This window comes from Pteropus medius, unplaced genomic scaffold, assembly GCF_902729225.1.
Source record: "Pteropus medius unplaced genomic scaffold, Ma_sr-lr_union100, whole genome shotgun sequence".
In the NCBI taxonomy this organism is placed as follows: domain Eukaryota; kingdom Metazoa; phylum Chordata; class Mammalia; order Chiroptera; family Pteropodidae; genus Pteropus; species Pteropus medius.
Genome location: NW_024344240.1, coordinates 4,615,291 through 4,636,114, shown reverse-complemented (window position 1 = coordinate 4,636,114; position 20,824 = coordinate 4,615,291). Strand labels below are relative to the sequence as shown.

Below are 20,824 nucleotides of genomic sequence, written 5' to 3'. Positions count from 1 at the left end.
CACACACACACTCAGATCAAGATCCCCCCTCCCCAACCTCCCCAGCCTATAAACACTCATCAGCTTTCGGTTTCTATGAATTTGCCCATCCTGGACATTTCATATAAATGCAATCATACAATATACAGCCTTTTATGTCAAGCGTCTTTCACTTTTAGCATAGTGTTCTAGGTTCATCCATGTAGCAGTACTTCATTCCTTTTTATTGCTGGAGAGTATTCCACAGTATAGATAGATGTACCACCAGCAGTGTATAAGGGTTCCAGTTTCTTCACATCCTCTCCAATACTTGTTGTTACCTGACTTTTTTATTATAGCCATCCTAGTGAGTGTGAGTGGTAATTCGCTGTGGTTATGACTCCTTGATATATCCTGAGAGTGAGCCTGTGATTGTTTACCTTCGAAGGATTCTTTAATAATGAACTTCTAAATTGTGTAATAGCTCACACATCTAATATTGTCTTGTAGACTAGGTTCTGCAGGGTTAGATTTTTTAAAAGCTTCTAGGTGAATGTGTATTTCAGCTCTCTAGTGTATAACAGGACTGATGGGATGGTGGAGGAGCCAAGCATAAAAGCTGGAGCTGGTCTTATTGAACTTGATCCCCAGCAGCATTGGGAAAATGACATGCATATAGTGGGCACCTATTAGAATTTTTTGGAATGAATGAAGGTGCATGGGTACACTATGACTGGGACTGAGTCTCTTCCATGTGACCAAGTGCTGCACAGAACCTATAAAAAGATGTCAGAGACATTAGCTCAGTATTTCTGTAGGAAATCGTGATCTAGTCAGGTAGCTGAGACAAATGAGCAGATACACAATGAAATAAGATAATAAAACTTGCAAAGAGGTGTGACATAATTTTTAAAAATTTTCAGTTACAGTTGACATACAGCATTATATTAGTTTCAGGTGTACAACATAGTGATTAGATATTTCTAGAACTTATGAAGTGATCACCCGAATAAGTCTAGTTGGTAACTTTCTATGTGAGAAGTACCGTAATAGATGCTATGAGTTCAGAAGAGAGAAATCACATCAGCTGAAATAAGGTGAGAAAATAGCACATAGGTCTTCTTCGTTTAATTCAACATTAAAGGATGATGTGATCTTGGTCAGTGGAGAGTGACAAAGATTCTCTCCTTGACCAAACTCTAGCCAGGCCCCTTGAGTCCTCTTCTCAAGTAGGCCTCAACTTGGGCCTAAAAAAACTACAGACTTTCAGCGCAAATAATTTTGTCCACTACCCTCCCCTGAAGTTAAAAGACTTAAACACTAACATAGTTTCTATCAGCTCAAGGCCTCATCCCTAGGATGATCCCGCCTCTCCCCCACCCCCGCAAAGGCCCTGCCTGGGAAAGCTCATGGCTGCCAAAAGAATGTACTGTTTGTTCTAGCCAACACCTGACATAGGCCCCTCCCTGATTACTGTTTCTTAGAGCATTTACCAAGAGGGCTTACAATTTTGAATTCTTTCTCTGTATCTTTGAGATGTATATGTACCTCCTGCCACTCAGGAGTGCTTTTCTCAGGGACTTGAAAGTCATTCCTTTGAAATGTAATCATCAGGCAGGATGGGGCTTCTGTCTTTCACTATCTGTGGGAAGATAATTGCCAACTAGCAGATACAGATACAGTATTTGCCATCATAAACCTCTTGTAATATTTCACTTTTCAGCTTTATCTTTGACTGAGAAGGGGAATAAACTCAAAAGGATTTTCTTGAGCAATAAATAGCTCAGACGATAGAGTCTTCTGCTGTCACAGAGTTTGTGTTGGTGGAAAAGTAAGAGAGAACTAAGGTGAGAATTTCTTCATCCACCACCAAATCATCCAGCCTACTAGCATCTGTTTCCTTGTCTTGATTCCTGTGTTTTGAGGTATATTTGTTCCTATCAAAGGCCAGCGTCTTCCTTCTCAACAACTTAGCCTTTGAAAAGACCTTTTCTCTCTTCTCTTTCTCTCTTCCTTTGTCTATTTTGCCCTTACCATCAAATCATTCCCATCTGAGTATTAAAATATAGTTTTCAAAAAATGTTCCCTTTATCCCACATTTTCTCCCAGCTCCCCATTCTTGGGCAAAACTTCTTGGCAATATCTGCCTGCACATGCCGTCTTTATTTTCTCACCTTGTATTGTCTTCGATCCGCTCTGACTGGACTTCTGTTTCCACCAATCCACTGTAATGGTTCTTGTCAAACCACCACGCTCATGGGGTGCTTTTCTGGTTTTAAGTTTTCTGAACTCTCAGAATTCAGCATAACTGAATATAGCATTCCACAGAGCTCCTCGTTGGAGCTCACTGCCCTCCTCCCCAGTTCCTTCCAAGGTCCCTTCGTTTTCTTGCTTTTCTCTTACCTTGCTTCTTATTCCTTCTCAGTCTCCTTGGTTGGTTTTCTCTCCTGCCTAACTTCTTAATGTTGGTCCTCTGCCCTCACAATACAGGCCATTCTAACCGGTGCCATAATTAGGTAGGGGTGGCAGGGGACAAAGGAGGGTAAAGTCTACCGTTTAGGTGTATGTGCAAATTAAGTTGAAAAGTTTTACCATGTAGCTATCTACCAGGGAAGACATCAGGAAAAATCTCAGGACATAGAACAAAGTAAAAGATTTCAGTGGAAGCTGAGTGAGAGATTACTTTGAAATGTATGTCCCTCAGGAGATAGAAAGTTTGGACAGAACATTGAACTTCTAATGAAAGAGAATAAAACTTTACCTAAGCTAATCTTACCTTGATATTTAGTTGCTGGCAACTACAGTTAGAGGTAATATAACTTATCTTAAGAGAAAGTGATTGCACATCTCAGGAGATATGGTAATCTATGGGTCATGGCTCAGTAATGAGCTTTATAGAAGAATGATCCTTATTCTTTCTTGGTGTTTTCTTGCAACCAGTCAACACCTCTGTTGGAGTCATCTTATTAATAACTAGTATTATCATGGCCCACGTGTAAACTGGAGCTCTCTGCTGCAGCCCTTGGACTTGTAGATAAAATTTGCTCTGAGCTCATGGAATTCAAAACTCTTTCCAAAATGTCCTTCATTTCTCTGAGGGCTTCTTTTCCCATGGCTTCCTCTGCCTCCCAACATCTTGCTTCTTTACATGGCTTTGTTTTCACCATATAAGGGCCCTTTACCTGTCAACCTCCCAGTGCTGCCCCAATCCCACAGTGTTAGTTTCTAAAGGAGCACCCTGAGTCCCGGGAAGAGTACCATCAATGCAAACTGCTTTTAAAAATTCCATGTTAATATTTTGTCAGTCATTTTAAGTCCTCCACTGAGGATTCCTCACATTGTTCTTCCATAAGAGAGTCCAGTTTCACGCCTTCCCCTTTCTCCCTCGTCCTTCTTTCCTCTTTACCTTTCACTGACTTTCCTCTCTAGGGCAGTCATTTACAGACTTGAGTGAGCATCAGAATTCCCTGGAGGGCTTGTTAAAAACACAGATTTCTAGTTCTCACTCACTGATTTTCTGATTTAGTAGGTCTGAGGTGGGATCTGAGAATCTGCATTTCTGTGAAGCTCCCAGATAATACTGATGCTGGTCTTGAGACTACACTTTGAGAAATACTGCTTTAGAACAACAAATTCCTTTCCAAGTGTCAAAGAGGGCAAGTCTATCCCCTTTTTGTCAGCCTGGGCATCAGCAAGTACACAAACTGTTGTAGGCTCACATTTTACTACAAGCACTTATCAGCACATTTCCCCAGCAAACACAGTTCCCTTTTTAAAGGGAATGGTGGGGCCAAGTTTAAAGAAAATATGCTATTTTTTTTTTCAGTTTACCTCTTCATCATAATTGTCAATATTATTGCTATCTGAATTTATTATGGGATTACTCTGTAGCAAACACTAAGCTCAGTCCTTTGCATTAATTTTATCATTCAATCCCATTGAGAGAAAATTCTCCATGAATCTCTCACATTTCTTTATGTGTAGGCATCATCAGTCAGTTTGTTCAGATTTATTTCCATTCCAGGATAGTGAAGATCAAGAACATCTCTCTCTCTCTGGAGACATTCCAGGATAGTAACAATAAAGACCTCACCCTCCTCTCCCAGGGAAGTTTTGCTGACATCTCAGGATAATATATTTCTCTCCAAAGAACAGCGTGGGCAGGTTTGCCAGCAGCTCCTGTTAAGATTGGGGGTTTCTTAAGTCAGGTGTTCATCTGCTGTGACACAGAACCACTGTGTGTGCGACATCCACCTGGGCCCCTCTTTGTCTCTCCCATGGGACTCGAGGGGCAAGGGAAACTAATAGAAACTGAAGCTCATACTGCCTACTCTGCCATAAGTAATGAACTTTCTAAATCCATTTGGGGTCATTGTCTCTATACCAGCCAAATCTAGGGACATGCAAGCCAGTCTAGCAGCTGTCACCCGCCACTCCTTAGGAACTGCCTGACTTCTTGGCAAATCTCTAAGGTTGTTTGATTATTCCCATTCTTTGGAATAGAACAACTAAGGCTCTATACAGTTTAATAACATGTGCCATACCACTTAATTAGTGACAGTGACAGAATTTGATTCCATGGTTGCCTGACTCAGAGTCAACTTTCTTTGAAATTATTCATTACCAGTGGCAATTATGAATCCTCATTACTTGCAGTAGAACTCTAAGGGACTTCACGGGAAGAAAACAAAATTTTCCACTCCTGTTCATATACCCGAAAGGAGTCCCAACAAACCTACGTGCAAGAGCTCTCCTGAGCGATCTCATCTCAAAAGTCTTCCTTGAAAGCAGTGGCCTCAAAGGAGGAGAAAAGAAGTGCGACAGACAAGCTCAGTGTTTCTGACATCAATCTTACAGTTTGCTTTTCCTTAGTTTCTTTTGGTAGCCATTTATAATATTTGTAAACTTATAAATTCATTTTCAATCAGGTTTATCGAGGTATAACTTACATACAGAAAAATTGATTCATTTTAAGTGTGCCATTGGATGAGTTTTGACAAATGTATACAGTCACGTGACTGCCACCATAATTATGATATAGATATTTCCACCACCCTAACATGTTTCCTTGTGCCCTGTTGTAAGGAATCCCTGCCTCCTTTCCTGGTACCTGCCAACCACTGATCTGCTTTCTGTCACTACAGAGTTCCCTTTTCCAGAATTTCATGTAATGGAATTATACAGTATGTAGTAATTTGTGTCTGGCTTCCTTCACTTAACACCGTGCTTTTGAGATTTGCTTATGTTGTTACATGGAACAGTAGTTAATTCATTTTTATTGCTGAGCAGTAATTCACTTTTGGATATACCACAATTTGTTTATCTCTTCAGCAGTTGATGGATATTTGGGATATGTTCAATGTTTTTGGCTATTATGAATAAAGCTGCTATTAACGTTTGAGTACAAGTCTTTGTTGGAATATGTATTTTCTCATATGTTTTCTCCCATTTCCTGGGAGCCATCTCTTGGAGGTTCCCATATGGCCCCAGGGCAAATCCCCTCTTTGCATGGTACGTGATGTCTTTTAAGAGACTTCCTCTGCGTATCTTTCTTACTGTATCTCTAAATATTTCCCTACACAAAGTTTGTAGTCCATTCAGTCACTAATCCAACATCTGTGCACCCAAACAATGCTAAGGGCTGGAGACAAGCATGAACAAAGCAGGTAAAGTCTCAGTCCTTACAGAGCATCGAGTGGGTAAAATTGACTATTAACAAACAAAAATATAAAACAATTGCAGATCGTGAGTGCTACAACAAACACTAGAGATGAAATGACTCTAGCTAGTTACCATAGGGTAGAAGAAAACATGGTTGGAGGTGAGAAGATCAAAGAACCAATAGGCTAGGAGGTTGGTGGGGTCGGCCATATAGGTGTAGATGTCATCAAAAATAATGATGGAAAGGGAGGAACTCAGTGAGCTCAGAGCCAAAGCCTTTCATGAATCGTGTGGAGTTCTCAAGATGTCTTATAGACAACAAACATGGATACTAGGCAATAAAGCCTGATATCATTAACTTCTAAGGATTTCTGATGTTTGAAGGAGGAAGGAAAAGAAATTGTTTGGATACAGCAAAATGGAGCAAGGATGACACTTACATCTGAGTCCTAAAGTACTCAGGATTACACAGGACAAAGGACGAAGAATTCGGGAGGAAGGGGGAGAATGGGAGATGAGATCAGACTCGGAATGAGTGTTCTGTGTCTGTCAATGGCTTGAGAAGTTTGGACTTCTAATGATGACTGAAGAAAACAGATGAAGAATGGGAGAATGGGTGGGAAGAAATGGAATCTTTGGTCCTGAGTATATGGCCCAATGGCATCGGGCTACTCTCCTGAATCTCCCCAAGATTCCGAAACCTGGGAGCAATGCCTTTACTCGGAGCATGAGCCTACTTGTTCACACAACCAAGCTTTTGCAAAGCTGTTTTAGACTCAGTAATTTCCCTGTTCTTTTCATTCACAATTCAAGTCAAATTTCACTTCTTCCTTGAGCCATCCTCAATCTCCATTTCCACCACACCCTAATAAAGCAGAATAAATACTGAATCCCTAGCTTTCTCATAGCTTCCTATTTGTTGTCTAATTTTAGATCACACTAATATGTAATTATTTGTTTACGTGCCTGTTTATCTTATTCTAATAACAGCTCCTTAAGAGCAGAGATTATGTTACTCATTTTTGATTCTTAGAAAATAGTAGAGTCTGTTCCATGCATACCACATCAATGAAAGTTGATTGGAAGAATAAGAGATTCAACTCTGTTAATCTACTACCTGCTTTGTTAGGTTGTATTTCCTCTTATTTATTGTACTTACCTAGTTTAAGTTTAAGAGAATGATTCTTATAGTAGTATTTTGAGCTCAGCTAACAAATCCATGTTATCTTATTCATGTGGTTTAGAATAGTGTTGCATGTGTACATCTTTCTAGTCTATATCCTGATAAACTGAGGAGTCCACACTTTGTGGCTTGTTCCTTCAATGTAGTTTCTCTCTTCCATTATTTAGGTCATTTCAGTTGCCCTTCTCCATGTAATTAAGTAGAGACTCCCTTTGTTTTGTTCTTTTTGAACAACAAAACAGTACAGGTTCCCCCTCCCGCTTACCACCCTCCCCATCAAAAAATAAAGCTTCCTATGAAACCTTTTATAAGCTGAAATGGCTTAAAGCAAAGAAGTAATTACCTTGCTAATGGATGCCCAAAATAAATTGAGGTAAAGCACAAATGCTCTTACAGTTCAAAAGCGCCGCCTCTACGACGTCTTGATGCAAAACACGCTTTTCACTTTTTTGCCTTTTCTTTTCTTTTTCGTAAAAGTAAAAATCCTCTTCAGATTTCTTTCAGCGAGTGAAAACATACTAACGTAATTCTCTTAAAAGCGAAGCAGGATAAAGCGAACTTTGAAAAGTGGTGGACACCTGCACTCGCTTCGCCCTTCCTTTGTTTCTTAAACTCGTCACTAGGGCTTAAGGTCAGCTTGGAAAGCTGACTGAAAATAGTGCTGGTTGCTGCTGTGTAGAAAATATCACTTTACATAAGGCCTTACCACTCAAGAGATTTTAATTACAAAAACAAACTAGTTTTTTTTTTTTTTTAAATCACTGAGGATTGTGTCGTTTACCACATTTAATACGATCATTTATATAAAGGATCTTAAATGACAGGATCAAGAAAATGAATGTATTAGCTGTTTCTAGATACATAAAGTATGAAAATTAGAACATAACCTTTAAAATAGACATAGTTAGGACAAAAGATGTATGAATCTACATTAGTAAGTAGATGAGTAAGATAAGATATCCAGTGAATATTATGCAGATACGGCATATTACTTTTTAAATGATATAAATTGCTTTCGAAAATCCTGAATCCTCCTCAGAATGCTGCTAGTAATTGTGGAAGGCAAGATAATAGGTCCCCAAAATGTCCACACCTTAATTCACAAAACCTGTGAATACTTACCTTACATGGAAAAAAGAGAGTTTGAAGATGTGATTAAATTAAGGCAGTTGACATGGCGAGACTCCTGGGTTAGCTGGGCGTGCCTAATCTAATCACGTGGGGCCTTTCCTAGTTATGATCTGGGGGAGATGTGACTGTGGAAGACAGAACCAGAGGGATGGCCATGTAAGGACTCAAGCCACATTTGCTGGCTTCGAAGATGGAGGAAGGACACCAGGAGCCAGAGAATGCAGGTGGCTTTTATAAATTAGAGAAGGCAAAGAAACAGATTCTCCTCTAGAACCTCCAGAAAGGAAGACACGGTCCTGCCGGCGCTTGATTTTAGCTCAGGGAGACTTTGCGCAATGGTAAGACAATAAATGTATGATGGTAATTTGATATAGCAGCCATAGGAAACTAATACGTTAAAAAAGTAATGGAACTGCTTTCCAGAAAGAAAGAAAAAAAGAAAACCTGGGTAAAAGTAGTGTCTCTTTTAGACGTAATAGAGAAAATAAATTTAGAGCATGAATTATCTCTGATTTTTTTTTTTAGATAAGTCTAATAACTACTTAAAACAAAATAGAGGGGGAAAAACATGATATGCACCAAAATGTTAACAATATTATCTGTTTTCTTTCTTTTTTCCTTCTTCCCTCCCTCTCTCTTTTTTTCCTTTTCCTATGTATTTGCTTAATTTTTTACTTTCCTGTAATAACTATATATCACTTTGTATATTAACAAAATATTTGGCAAAGAATGGAGGTAGCTAAAAGAAATAATTTATTTATAAAACAATCTGGTTCAAAGGTCATTTATACCAGGAATCCTGACCCATGAGCGAGTTTCCCAATCAATAAGAAATTCTCTTTCTAAGCACTCTGAGGTAGCAACACACACACGCACATGCACACACACACACACACACACACACACACAAAATCTTTGAAGCAAAAATTAATATTTTAAAAACCTTTATATACCACCATGAGCCTGATAGTTTCCTAATATTCAAAAGAATATTCTTGATGAAATCGACGGGGATATTACCAAGTGTGATTTTTTTTTTCTTGACATTGTAATAATGAAATTTATCAACATTTGGCAGTTCCAGAATCACACCTGGGTAAAAAGATACATGCAAAGTGGGAAACAGACTGATGGGTTTTCATGTAACAGAAGAAGAAAAGTTCACCAATATGGTTTTGGTTTCCCCATTCGACTATTCTTCAAGAAGTCACCACTGTTGAGTTCCTGTGCAGTATTAAAGAAGAATATCCAATTATATGAGAAGGCTATTAAATACTCCTCTCTTTTCTGACCACATATCCCTGTGAGATGAGGCTTTCTTCATATACTTCAGCCAAATGATATATCACAATAAGGTAAATGCACAAGCAGATTATGAGAATCCAGTTTTCTTCTATTAAGCCAGACATTAAAGAAACAGCCACAACATAAAACAATGTCAATTTTATAATTAATTTTATTCTAAAAGCATGTTTTGTGTGCATATTATTTATTTAACAGGTAATGGATTTATTGTTGTCACTTTAAAAATACTTTAAAAACCTTTCACTATTGATTCCCAGTATTGTAAATATCAATAGGTATAATCCACATAAATAAAAGTTCTCACTAATTTTTAAGAGTGTAATAGATTTGAGAGACCAAAAAGTTTGAGAAATGCTAAATAAACAAAGTTATAGAATCTAGCAGCTTCTGACAGAGAGATCGTAAAAACTGTGAGTCAGAGTCATCTTGTTTGTTTGACACACCTGTGATTTCAACAAGGGTTAAAGATACCACAGTTCTAAGAGCTGTTCCAGTTATCCATATGACTGCTAAGATTTATGGTTGTTATGATAAACTGAATTTTAAGTGAATTACTTTAATGTAAAAGAGATTTCTTATTCTATCAGTAATAAAAAGTGCAAAAATATGAAATACGTTTTGATCTTTTGCTACAAGAGAAAATGTTACTTTATTGAAAGAATGGAGAAGAAAAATGAATGGGAATTAATATAAGGAGGTAAGAGTTTTGGAGCCATTCTAGAGAAACTAGCCACTAAGAAAGCTGGTAATAAACAGGGTTATAGACCACGGAAAGACTAGAATTTCTAACTTAGCTGAAGGGATATTTGAAACAAGAAGCTTAATATGCCAACTAAAATAAAACCTCAACTTTAAGAAACATTTTTTATGCCCGTAGTTTTTATAAAGTATACCATCAATGTAAATAACCAAAGAAAACATATTTTTTATCCATATAATTTCCCAGCTGCCACATTGCAGACCAGCTGGGTCATTGCATGGCCACGGTGACAAATAACAGCTCTTGAACTGACAATCTGTATTGTGGATAGTTCACATATGGAGAACCGGGAATTTATTTTATATAATTTAATTTTCCCGCTCTACCCAGCAGAGAAAATGTCTCAGATATTTTCTGGAGTAAATGGTCATGTTCCCTCAACTGTGATTCTAGAGGTACAGTATTTTAACACTAATTAATTGAGCCGATGATTCTCTCAACACTCAGGCTCCACTAGCTGCATGCAGGAGCTAAATGGGCTGTAACACAGCACTGGGCCGAAAGGGTTGTTGAAGTACTCCATTGCTACACACTGTTCTGCCGCAATGATAATGATTTGATGATGACCCAGATGGATGATGATGGCTAGGACTTACTGATGTTGTTATACCGCTGGCCATTTGTTTTACTACTCATTCACTTAAGTCCTGTCACAGCACATCTAGTGTTTCATAAATTACTGGTTTAAAATACATTTAAAAGCTTTTTTGTTAAAAAAAAAAATGGGTTAAGGGGTCTATTCTCTCTGAGTGAGAAGCTATAGATGAAAAAATATGATTTAATAATGATTGCATTGTGACAATTGTTATAGTGTTGAGTTAAAGTTAATTTTAGGACACGAGTGTAGAAGATGTTTGTGGTCTTTTGGCAATGAGCATCCTTTTTGTCTCTTTCTCATACAAATTTCCTCTTGGAAACTATTTTATCTGCCATTGAGTTTAATCTGGTGGTACTTTTTGTCAGTCAACTGTTCTTGCCTCCCCAAGCCAATGGCTGGGTGCATAACCCAAGCTTGATGCACATTCCGTGAAGTTTGAATCTTGAGTAGAGTGTATCAGAGACTGAGGATGGCTGAATTGACTGACTCTAGTCTCACTAACTAGGCAAAGCTGTTCTTGCTGCCACTTAATTCCTGTTTCTCTTGTTTACTAGTCTCTGGAGTTAACTGGGTTTCAGCTCACAAGAACCCTTCTTCTCCAGCCTGCTCATTGGATTTCTATACTCTTGATATCTTTCCAGAAAACTTTCTTTTTGCTAAAGTAACCGGAACCTAAACATATAGTTTTTGGCTTGCAACCAAAGAACCCCAGTGTAAACAAGTGTCCATACATGAGTTATTACATTTAAACTTGCTAAAGGGATTTGTAATTTCATGCTACCTAAAGAGCATTAGCCTTAGAGTATGCAAGAGAGCTGGCATAAATACCCCAAACCTCTGTCAATTCAAACACCTCGAGTATCCATAATTATGAACAAAGAACTTAATTCAAGAATCATTATAGAATACTTACTCCGTGTCATGCATTGTGCTAAATTCTACAGCAGACACTGGAAATTTGGAGATAAAAATAAAATGGTCGCTTGTCTTCAAAGACCCTATAACCTAGTAAAGTAAGTAGACATGTCCACAATTAAACAGAACCAACATGATAAATGCTACAATAGGGATATGAACAAAGGACTGTTGAGGCCCAGATGAAGCAGAAATTTTCTTCTGCCAAGTAGTTCAAGAAGGAGTTAGGCCTGAAAATAAATTAGATTGCTCCAGCTGGAGAGAGAAAGGAAGGAATCTCAGGCAGAGGGAACACAGAGGGAGATTAAAAGATAGATCATGAAAAATCGCAGCCTGTTTGAAAATCAGCCTGTTTAGGAGATCGGTTCGGGCGCAGAATACAGGAGGTGTGAACGTGGGAGCAGGAGGTGGGTGTGAGCTTGTGCGTGTTTGCAGGAGTGAGGATGAGTTTAGTTTTGATGTCATTGGCTGTGGAGAGCCCGGACACAGTTTTGGATTGAAAAAGAGTCGAGTGAATAATCAATTCTATGTTTTTTAAAAAGATTACTCATGGAAAATAGAGGCTAGAAAGAAAGACAAAATTACTACGGAATATACTGAAGTAGATGGTGATACCACTAAATTAGATAAAAAATACAGGATGATGTGCAAGTTTGGTGGAAGGGGGTAATAATACTGTTTAGGACAGGAAACTATTACTAGCCACAGCAAACTTCTGAGCTACCTGGAAATGCAAGTAGAGGAAAAGAGCGAGTTAGGGTGACCGATTCTCCTGGGTGGCATCTAGGAGACAGCGGGCCCTGAGACAGCTCCAGACCCTTTCTCCCGTCTCCAGTGTGGTGCGTGGTCTGCAGCGACAGGACCAAATTTCCGCCGCCACTCCTAGGACGGTGCCTAAGAGTTTGGCAGCCATAGAGTCAACGTTTGTCGAATGAATAAGTTACCCTGGTCTTGGATCCTTCCCTTTTTCCTTCTCTTAGCTAGCTGCAGATAATCCTAATTCATGCAGGCCACAGCAGCCAGACTCTATTTTTTTTTTTTTTATGTTGGTAATATCCCAGTTTCTAGATTTTAAATTTTAGTAGAGGTAAATCCGAGCAGTTGAGAATTATGTAATATCTGCATGTTGCTTCCATTATGGTTATTAACTGATACTCATTAACACAACTGGTGCAGAATAGGCGTGGACCATCCTTTGGGCCCGACTGGGCTCCTGGTTCATATGTGTGAAAAAATTTGTTTATCTGGGTAAAAAACATGGAGGACACATTCTGCCTACAGACTGAATGGGAGCCAGAGTAAAACGCTGTTTTTGCTGTTTTGTTGCTGGCCACTTGATCTTTGTTTCTTTATTCATAAATAGATTTTTTTTCCATGAAAAATGAACAAATAGATACATATGTTCCTGCTACTCAAGCTTACCACTGTGAAAATTAAACCATCAAAAGGGGACAATACCAGGAACATGTTTTTTGTTTTCAGCAACAGATTTCATCATCCAACAGATGCTAGATGATGACATTCTTTGAATGATATAATTTCCAGAAGGTTTTATCATTAGCGACTAAAAAGTCACACCATCTGTACTGTTGATGATATATGGATAAATATATATAATAAGGGTATTTTTTTTTTTTTTAGGCGAGGCAATCCTTGGTTGACCTCACAGATTGCAAGGACCTTGTCAGTTTACAATCCCTTATTTTTTTATTTTTTTTATGCCTACAGCACCTGTCTTCCTAGGCGGTCTTCCATCCAAGTACTAACCAGGCCTGAACCTGCTTAGCTTCCGAGATCAGATGGGATTGGGCTTGTTTAGGGTAGCATGGCCATAGACTAATAAGGATATTTTAAACTTTAAAGTTTTGCAGGGATTATTTTGGAGTAAATGAAAGGTAAACCTTGACATTTGTAGATGAAAACATCAAAAGTCTATTCCTGGATGACTGAATCCTGAACAGCCACATTCACCTTAAATTCACTTATCAGTTGACTCAGGTATAGTCAATGAACACACACATGGGCAAGGCCCTCTGCTGGACCCTGGGGATTAGGTTTGAGTAAGATAGATGAAGTTCCTGTTTGTCTATCTAGCAGGAGGGGCAGAGATTAAACAACCAATTATATAGTGAATTATTTCATTACAACTGTGGTCACTGCTACAAAGATTAAGTACAGAGCCCTCCAAGAGCAGTGGCCTCACTGAAATCATCCCTGTGACACACTCACATTCTGGCAGCTGAGGGTGGAGGAATCCTTCCCTAAGGAAATGATGTTGGAGTCTCAACCTGAGAGATTAATCTTCTAGTACGGTGAGGGAAGAGCCTCAAGCGTGAAGGAACCTGGCAAAATGACGGAAAGTCATAGGAGCACAGACTCTGTGAGGTGCTTCGGCGTGTGGCTAAAGGCTCTGGCCTCAAGTTTAAAAGACCCTAGCATTTAACTCTTGATCTTATCCCCACGTGAGACTGTATATACAGGTTTAGTATAAATGAATGTTTAAAGCATTGGTTGATTAAATAAACATTTAAAAACATACCACAGTTTTAATTCTCTGTTTTATCTTTTTTTTTTTGGTTGAAAATTCTACATGGCTCAGGCCCCTTTCATTGAGCAAGGCTCTGCTGGCGAGAGACGGGAGTCAGGTCGCAAAGGGTCCTGTTGGCTGTGTGAAGGGTAAGAGGCTAATTTCCCCAGGTCACACTCCTTGGAAATGGTTAAGCTGGCATTTTAATACATGCCTAACCCCAAAACTCAGACTCTCTCTACTGCCTCATAGCCTCCCCTCTACTGCACTGTAGAATTTTGAGAAGTGCGGGCAATACTGGGAAGAAGAGCCAAATTGTCTCTCCCTCAGAATCATATGTTGAAATTCTAACCCTCAGTACTTCAGAATGTGACCATTTGGAGACAAGGTCTTTACAGAGGTAATGAAGCAGAAAGAGGTCATGAGGGTGGGCCTTAATCAAATGTGACTGGTGTCCTTATAAGGAGAGGAACTTTGAATGCAGACATGTACACGTGAAAACACACGGAGAAGAAGGCCATCTACAAGTATAGGAGAGAGGCCTCAGAAGATCTTGAATTTTCAGAAAATAAATTTCTATTGGTTAAGCCACCCAGTGGTACTTTGTTATTGTGGTCACAGCAAATGAATACAGGGAGTTTGTTACCATGTTGGTGCTTCTTTGCTGTTACTTTGTAGATGATATTGCTCTTTTCACAGATACCCAAGGTCCTGGCAGATTTCCCAATACAATATTCCGTTGGCGACAGACAGTCCTTTGTACACCTGGACTTCTCTCCATCATTAAAATCATCATCTAGTAAATCCTCGAAGCCTTGCCTTCCTATTGTATGATGATATATAGTGAAGAATTACATCGTGAAAGCTAAATTCTGCCAATAATCAATGTTAGACATCCAAATTGAGATAAAGCTTTAACTCATTCAAAGATGTTAAGAATATGAAGACATAATTAAAGCTCTTAAGATTGGATGTAAGTCTTAAGAATTTCAGGTACCAGGGGACAATTCAGAAGAGAGATTTCTGATTAAGGGACGTTTACGGCATCTTTCAAATCATCCTCTGAAGTTCACATATAAAGCTAACCCCACTGAAAGGACTATTTTGGCAGATGGAGGGATTGAGAAACTCTGTGTAAATATACTCATTTACAATCTCCTGGCTTATTTGGCTCCACTAATTGAATCAATATTTCTTGTGCATTTTTCCCATTTTGAAAAAACACACAAAAATACAGTACTAACCTAACGCCTTTAGGCATTTGTATTTTGTCTTCTAAACACTTTTTAGTGTTATAATTCCCTCAGCCACTTTGCAATTCTTTATTAAGTTTTAATGTGGTTTAAACTCTCCATCTGTAGACAATATTATATTTCCTCCTCTTTGCCAGCAGGTCTAATATTTCCCAGTAGTCTGTTTTAGAGCTCCTTCTGGTGGTTTAAAGCTATTATGACACATCCATCTGTAGCATCTGCATCAATCCCATCTCACAGTGATTGCTAAGACCTGATCATCAAAACAAAATAATGGAAGATATGTTTGTAATAGAATGCAACGGAATGATGTTAGGGTTTACAAATTAAGAATAATTACTCAACTTGTGACTGTCAGAAAAGGGACGGGAGAGTTTTAGGAGGCAGGTTGCAACTATTCTAGCAAATGACCATTTTCCTCCTGTAACCATAAAAAATATTCTAAGGAATGCATTTTGTATTCCTATTGTTTGCTGAATTTGGCTAAATTTTTGGTATAATTTGAAAGTGGAGGAAGGTCTTTGGTTTTGTGCTATGTTTTTGCTCATATTAATGTCATTTTTGATAACAAGTGTATTAGAGTGGGGCAATAGAACTAATTATTAGCTCCTTTCAAGACTTTTTATTACTTGGTAATGAAACATTGGTACTGAGCTCAGTGACTTGTATTCACAGTTGCTCATACACCTTATGATCTAAGTCTCTGTGTCTTTCTTTTTATTTATTTATTTGTCTTTTATTGTAGTGAAAACACATACTATAAAATTTACCATCTAATCATTTTTAAGTGTGCATTTCTGTCCTTCTCTTTGTCATCGCATACAAATTATAAAGTAAAAGAAGTATTGATATTGAAGTTAAATAAAACACATAAGGATTACAATGATAAATCAGCCTGCATCATGACATGACCAGAACTATGTGAAATATTTTTTTAAAAAAGTAAAAAACAAACTTAGATATATATCAGAATGAATGTTTTTCTTTTCAAAATCCCGACATTGGAAAGTTAAACATTAATTAGAAAGATCTTATCTAAAATTGTGGTTTTTACATCAGAGAATATCGAATGTTAGTTATATTCTCACTGTTGCAGAATAATTCATATTCAGAAGTAGGTTTGATCTTTAAAAAGTGACAGAGGGGATATGGTTAATAATATAGGCAATCAAGCTGAGTCCCACATAGGTCAAAATAAAACCTAACCATTAATGAGCTGTTTCTTTCTTGGTAACTTGTACATGGATTTTTCTGGGCAATTCCAAAAGAGGAAATTTCAAAATATCTTGGGAAATAGCAACATTTTTGGGATCCGCAGAAAAATGGGCATAAGCTATTTAAAGGTTACAAAGCATTTCAATTTATATTTTCTCATCTGACCATAACACACCAGAAAAGTAGATGAAAGAGATTTTGATATTATTATTATTATCCCCAACATGCAGATGAGAAAATAGAGACTTGTGAAAGTAAAGTGTCCCTTCAAGATACTGTAGCTATTTAACGTGGGAGTGATAAATCTGGATGTAGAACAACAAATCCTATGGCCTTTAAGCTCTGCCACAACTCTTTAGTGACTGACTGTTCAGGGGATATTTTTTTTTTTTGAGCTATAACATATTATTTTTGTCTTATAAAAAAATCAAATACCTCTTATCATAAACCTATAAATCTTATAACATTCAAAAACAAGCTGATGAATGAGAAGACTGGAAGAGTATTTCTCCAAAATTGTTAACAGTTAATTGGTAATATTTTATTTCCTTCTTGAAACAATGAACATATATATATTAATAATCGGAAAAAGGTGTTATTTATAAAATTGATTTTAAAATAACTAATTGCTGAGTCCTCAATTTTTAGTTTCCTTTTTATTAAGATTTCATTTATTTTTTTATAGCAATTTAAAGTTCACAGCAAAATTGAGGGGAAGGTACAGAGATTTCTCATATAACTTCTGACCCCACCATATACAGCTTCCTGCATAATCAACATCTCACACCACAGTGGTACATTTGTTAACAATTGATGATCCTACATTGACACATCATAAGTACCCAAAGACCATAGTTCACATTACAGTTCACTCGGTGCTGTATATTCTATGGGTTTGGACAAATGTATAATGACATGCATCCATCATTAGGATATTGCGCAGAGTATTTTTACTGACCCCCATATTCTCTGTGCTCTGCCTAGTCTTCTCTCCCATCCCTCCCACCTCTAGAAACCATTCATCTTTTTTATTGTCTCCATAGTTTTACCTTTTCCAGGATGTCAAATAATTGGAGTCATACAGTTTTTTCAGACCGGCTTCTTTTACTTATCAATATACATTTAAGTTTCCGCTAAGAAGAAGTCTTTTAGTGGCTTCATAGCTCATCTCTTTTTAGTGCTGAATAATATTCCATTGTGTGGATGTACCACAGTTTATTTATCCATTCACTTACTGAAGGACATCTTAGTTGCTTCTAAGTTTTGGCAACTATGAATAAAGCTGCTATAAACATCTGTGTGTTTTTTGTTTGAACCTGAGTTTTCAATTCTTTTGGGTAAATACCAAGAAGCACAATTGCTGGATCACATGCTAAGAGTTTTAGTTTTGTAAGAAACAGCCAAACTGTCTACTAAATTGGTTATACCATCTTATATTCCCACCAGCAATGTATGAGAATTCCGTTGCTCCACATCCTCATTAGCATCAGTGTTAAGGAGTTTGGCCATTCTCATAGGTGTGTAGTAGTCTTTCATTGTTGTCTCAATTTGCATTCCCCTGAATCAGCAGTTTCTTTAAAGACATTTTTAGAATATTAGAATTGAAGAGCTGCAAAGGAAAATTTTGAGAGCTTGTTTGAAGGTTCTAGCAGGGAAGCGAAGCTATTCCTATAGCCTTGACCGAAGAACGGTCCTCTCCTCTATCGTGGAAGGTCGTTCTCTTCTACTGAGCGTGCAGTTTCGGGAAGGACACACATGGAGTGGTCAGGGAGGAAGAGGACATCTGCCTAGCCAGCCAGATCAGCTGAATCAACTCTGGCCATCAATGGGGTGATAGATGTCGCAGCCAGATCGCCCTCACATCCAACAAAGTAATTTTTTGAATCATGGATAAGCTCTTGAAAGTGTATACAGAAAAAAAAATTATTTTAAACTTCTTACTGAATCAAAGCATATATGGCAGGGCTGGACTTTTTCAGTGATCTTTCATCATTTTTAAAAACCCGTTTAAAATTATAATGAAAATTGTGAACTCACTTACCAGGAAATGTATGTGATCTTTTTCCTCGGAAGAACCTTATTCAATCTATGTACTAATTTTTCTCCTTTCCCTTCCCTACCTCCCTTCCCTCCATCTCTTTTTAGAAAGGATTTAAGGCCGTTTACAGACATGCACTAGATCAAATGCAAAGATAACTAAGTGAGTTGGAATAATGTCTGCTTTAAGGGTCTAGGAGTGGATCACCTATTGGATTCTGAGATGACACAGAGAAGGAAATGCGGTGTATTAGCCCAGTCAGTGATCACAAGAGCTAATCAGTGCTTAGGAGAGACACATTTATATTTGGCACTAAGTCTGAGGCTTCTCATAGGAAGGCAGGAGGCATGTCTTTAAAAATATCCATACAGTAAATACAATAAGTTACTCAGGGCTGCTTCTTATAAAGAAGATTTCAATGGAGATTCGTACTGCAATGCTTAATCAGTTCAATAAAAGTAACATTCTGGTTGGGGAGCCCAAACAATATAGCCCATGTACCCAATACTAGGATGCTCTGACTTTAGTCCAAGAATATGTATAAAGGAAGGACCAGATTGTCTGTTCTTCGCTATCTTCCACAAAGATAGCTTTTCTTGATGACTTTTGATAAATATTTTTATCAAAAAGAAAAAGTTCTACCAGAATAATGCATGTATACAGTAAAGTATCAAATAGTAGATAATAGCTTTGACACAAGCGACAGACTTCCTCTAATCCTCCCACCCTCTAGATTCATTCCTCAGAGGCAATTATCACACTGCTTAGTTCTAGTGGTTCCTTTCATAATATTAAATAAAATGCTATTTATTGATTTATAAATTTTAGATAATCTGCAAATTTCAATTTTAGATTTAGCTGAACTATACTACTCATCTCTGATAACTGTTTTCGGTTTTTCTAAAAACTTATACTAATAAAACTCGATTTCATATTCCATTAGTATGTAATTGCCCTCTATATAAGATAAAGATTTTAACACCTCTAAATTTCCTCTCCTTTTGTAGCCCTTCTTTTGTAAATTATACTTTTATTTTCAAATTGTAAATATTGCTAAAGGTTGCTACCATCGTATTATATTCAATACCCTTGCTTTTTTAATATGCTGACTTAACTTAAAATCAAATAGTTATGTTATCATGGTTATAAAATTATTATTTACTTTTAGATCAAGTTGTATGCTAGGATCATATTTTCTTCCTAGTGGGTCACAATCCATGAGTCACTTGAAGGAAAATCTTCTTAACATCAGAGTCAACTGGATTTCATTTTTCCAAGCATTTAAAATCATACTACATTTTACATATTACATAAAACATACTGAATTTACTAAAATGGACCATAATTTTCTTTTACAGTTTTTGATTTTGCCTATAGTTTCTAATAAACTTTTATTTCTTGTTCAGAAATAGAATTGAATATCCTCACACTTTTACATCCCTGCGGTTGTGCAGTCTGTTGTTTGGGGTCTTTATGCTTGGAGTCCCCTTTCTCAGAGGGGAGTCTACGCCATGCTCTTTGTCCTCAGCTCCCATCAGGCCTATGTGTTCTCTGGAGCTGCTGAATTGTGTCACCTCTGGGTTTGTCTTCACTGCTCAACCTCTCAATGGTTAACCAAACCCGGTCTTTCTCTTTCTTGTATTTTCTTCAATCTTCAAGTAACTTCTTCAGAAAAGGTATGAAGGGATTAAATTCTCTAAGTCCTTGCATATCTCAGTGTGTCTTTATCGTTCCCTCTTCACCCCCACATGATTGGTAATTTGTCTAGGTACAGAATTTTAGGTTAAAACTTAGTTTATATCAAAACATCGAAGGCCTTGCTCTATTTTCTTCTCACTTCCAGTGTTCTAGATGAGAAGTGTGGCGGTAGTTTGAGTCTTGAGTTTTTGTAGGTAATCTGTTTACTCTCTGGGCAGCTTTTAGGACTTTCTCTTTATTCTCAACGATCTAAATTTTATAGCAGTGTGTACAGGCAGTTTCCTTACTCATTCCATGGTCCCGTTCAATCGGTAGATCCCATCGTTCTTCCAGACTTATTATTCAGACGTTGAGCCTAAGAAAATAATTTTCTCATATGTCCTCTCCTATTGTCTAGTCTTCTTTGTTCTATTTCCTGGAATATTTACTCAGCTTTTTTCCTTAAACTTCTATTTGGATTGATCCTTTGTGCCTCATTTTCTCTCATTCTATGTTTTTGAGAGGATTTCTTTACTCATCTATTATATTTTAAAACTCTGTTTTTGCTACTAATATTCAAGATTTTCTTTCCCAAGAGCTCTT

At 37.6% G+C, this 20,824-nt stretch overlaps 1 pseudogene; it reads right to left on the bottom strand.

Moving 5' to 3' along the window:
• Nucleotides 1-13,230: 13,230 nt before the first annotated feature.
• LOC120607517 (uncharacterized) lies at nucleotides 13,231-13,348 on the bottom strand (annotated as a pseudogene).
• Nucleotides 13,349-20,824: the final 7,476 nt, after the last annotated feature.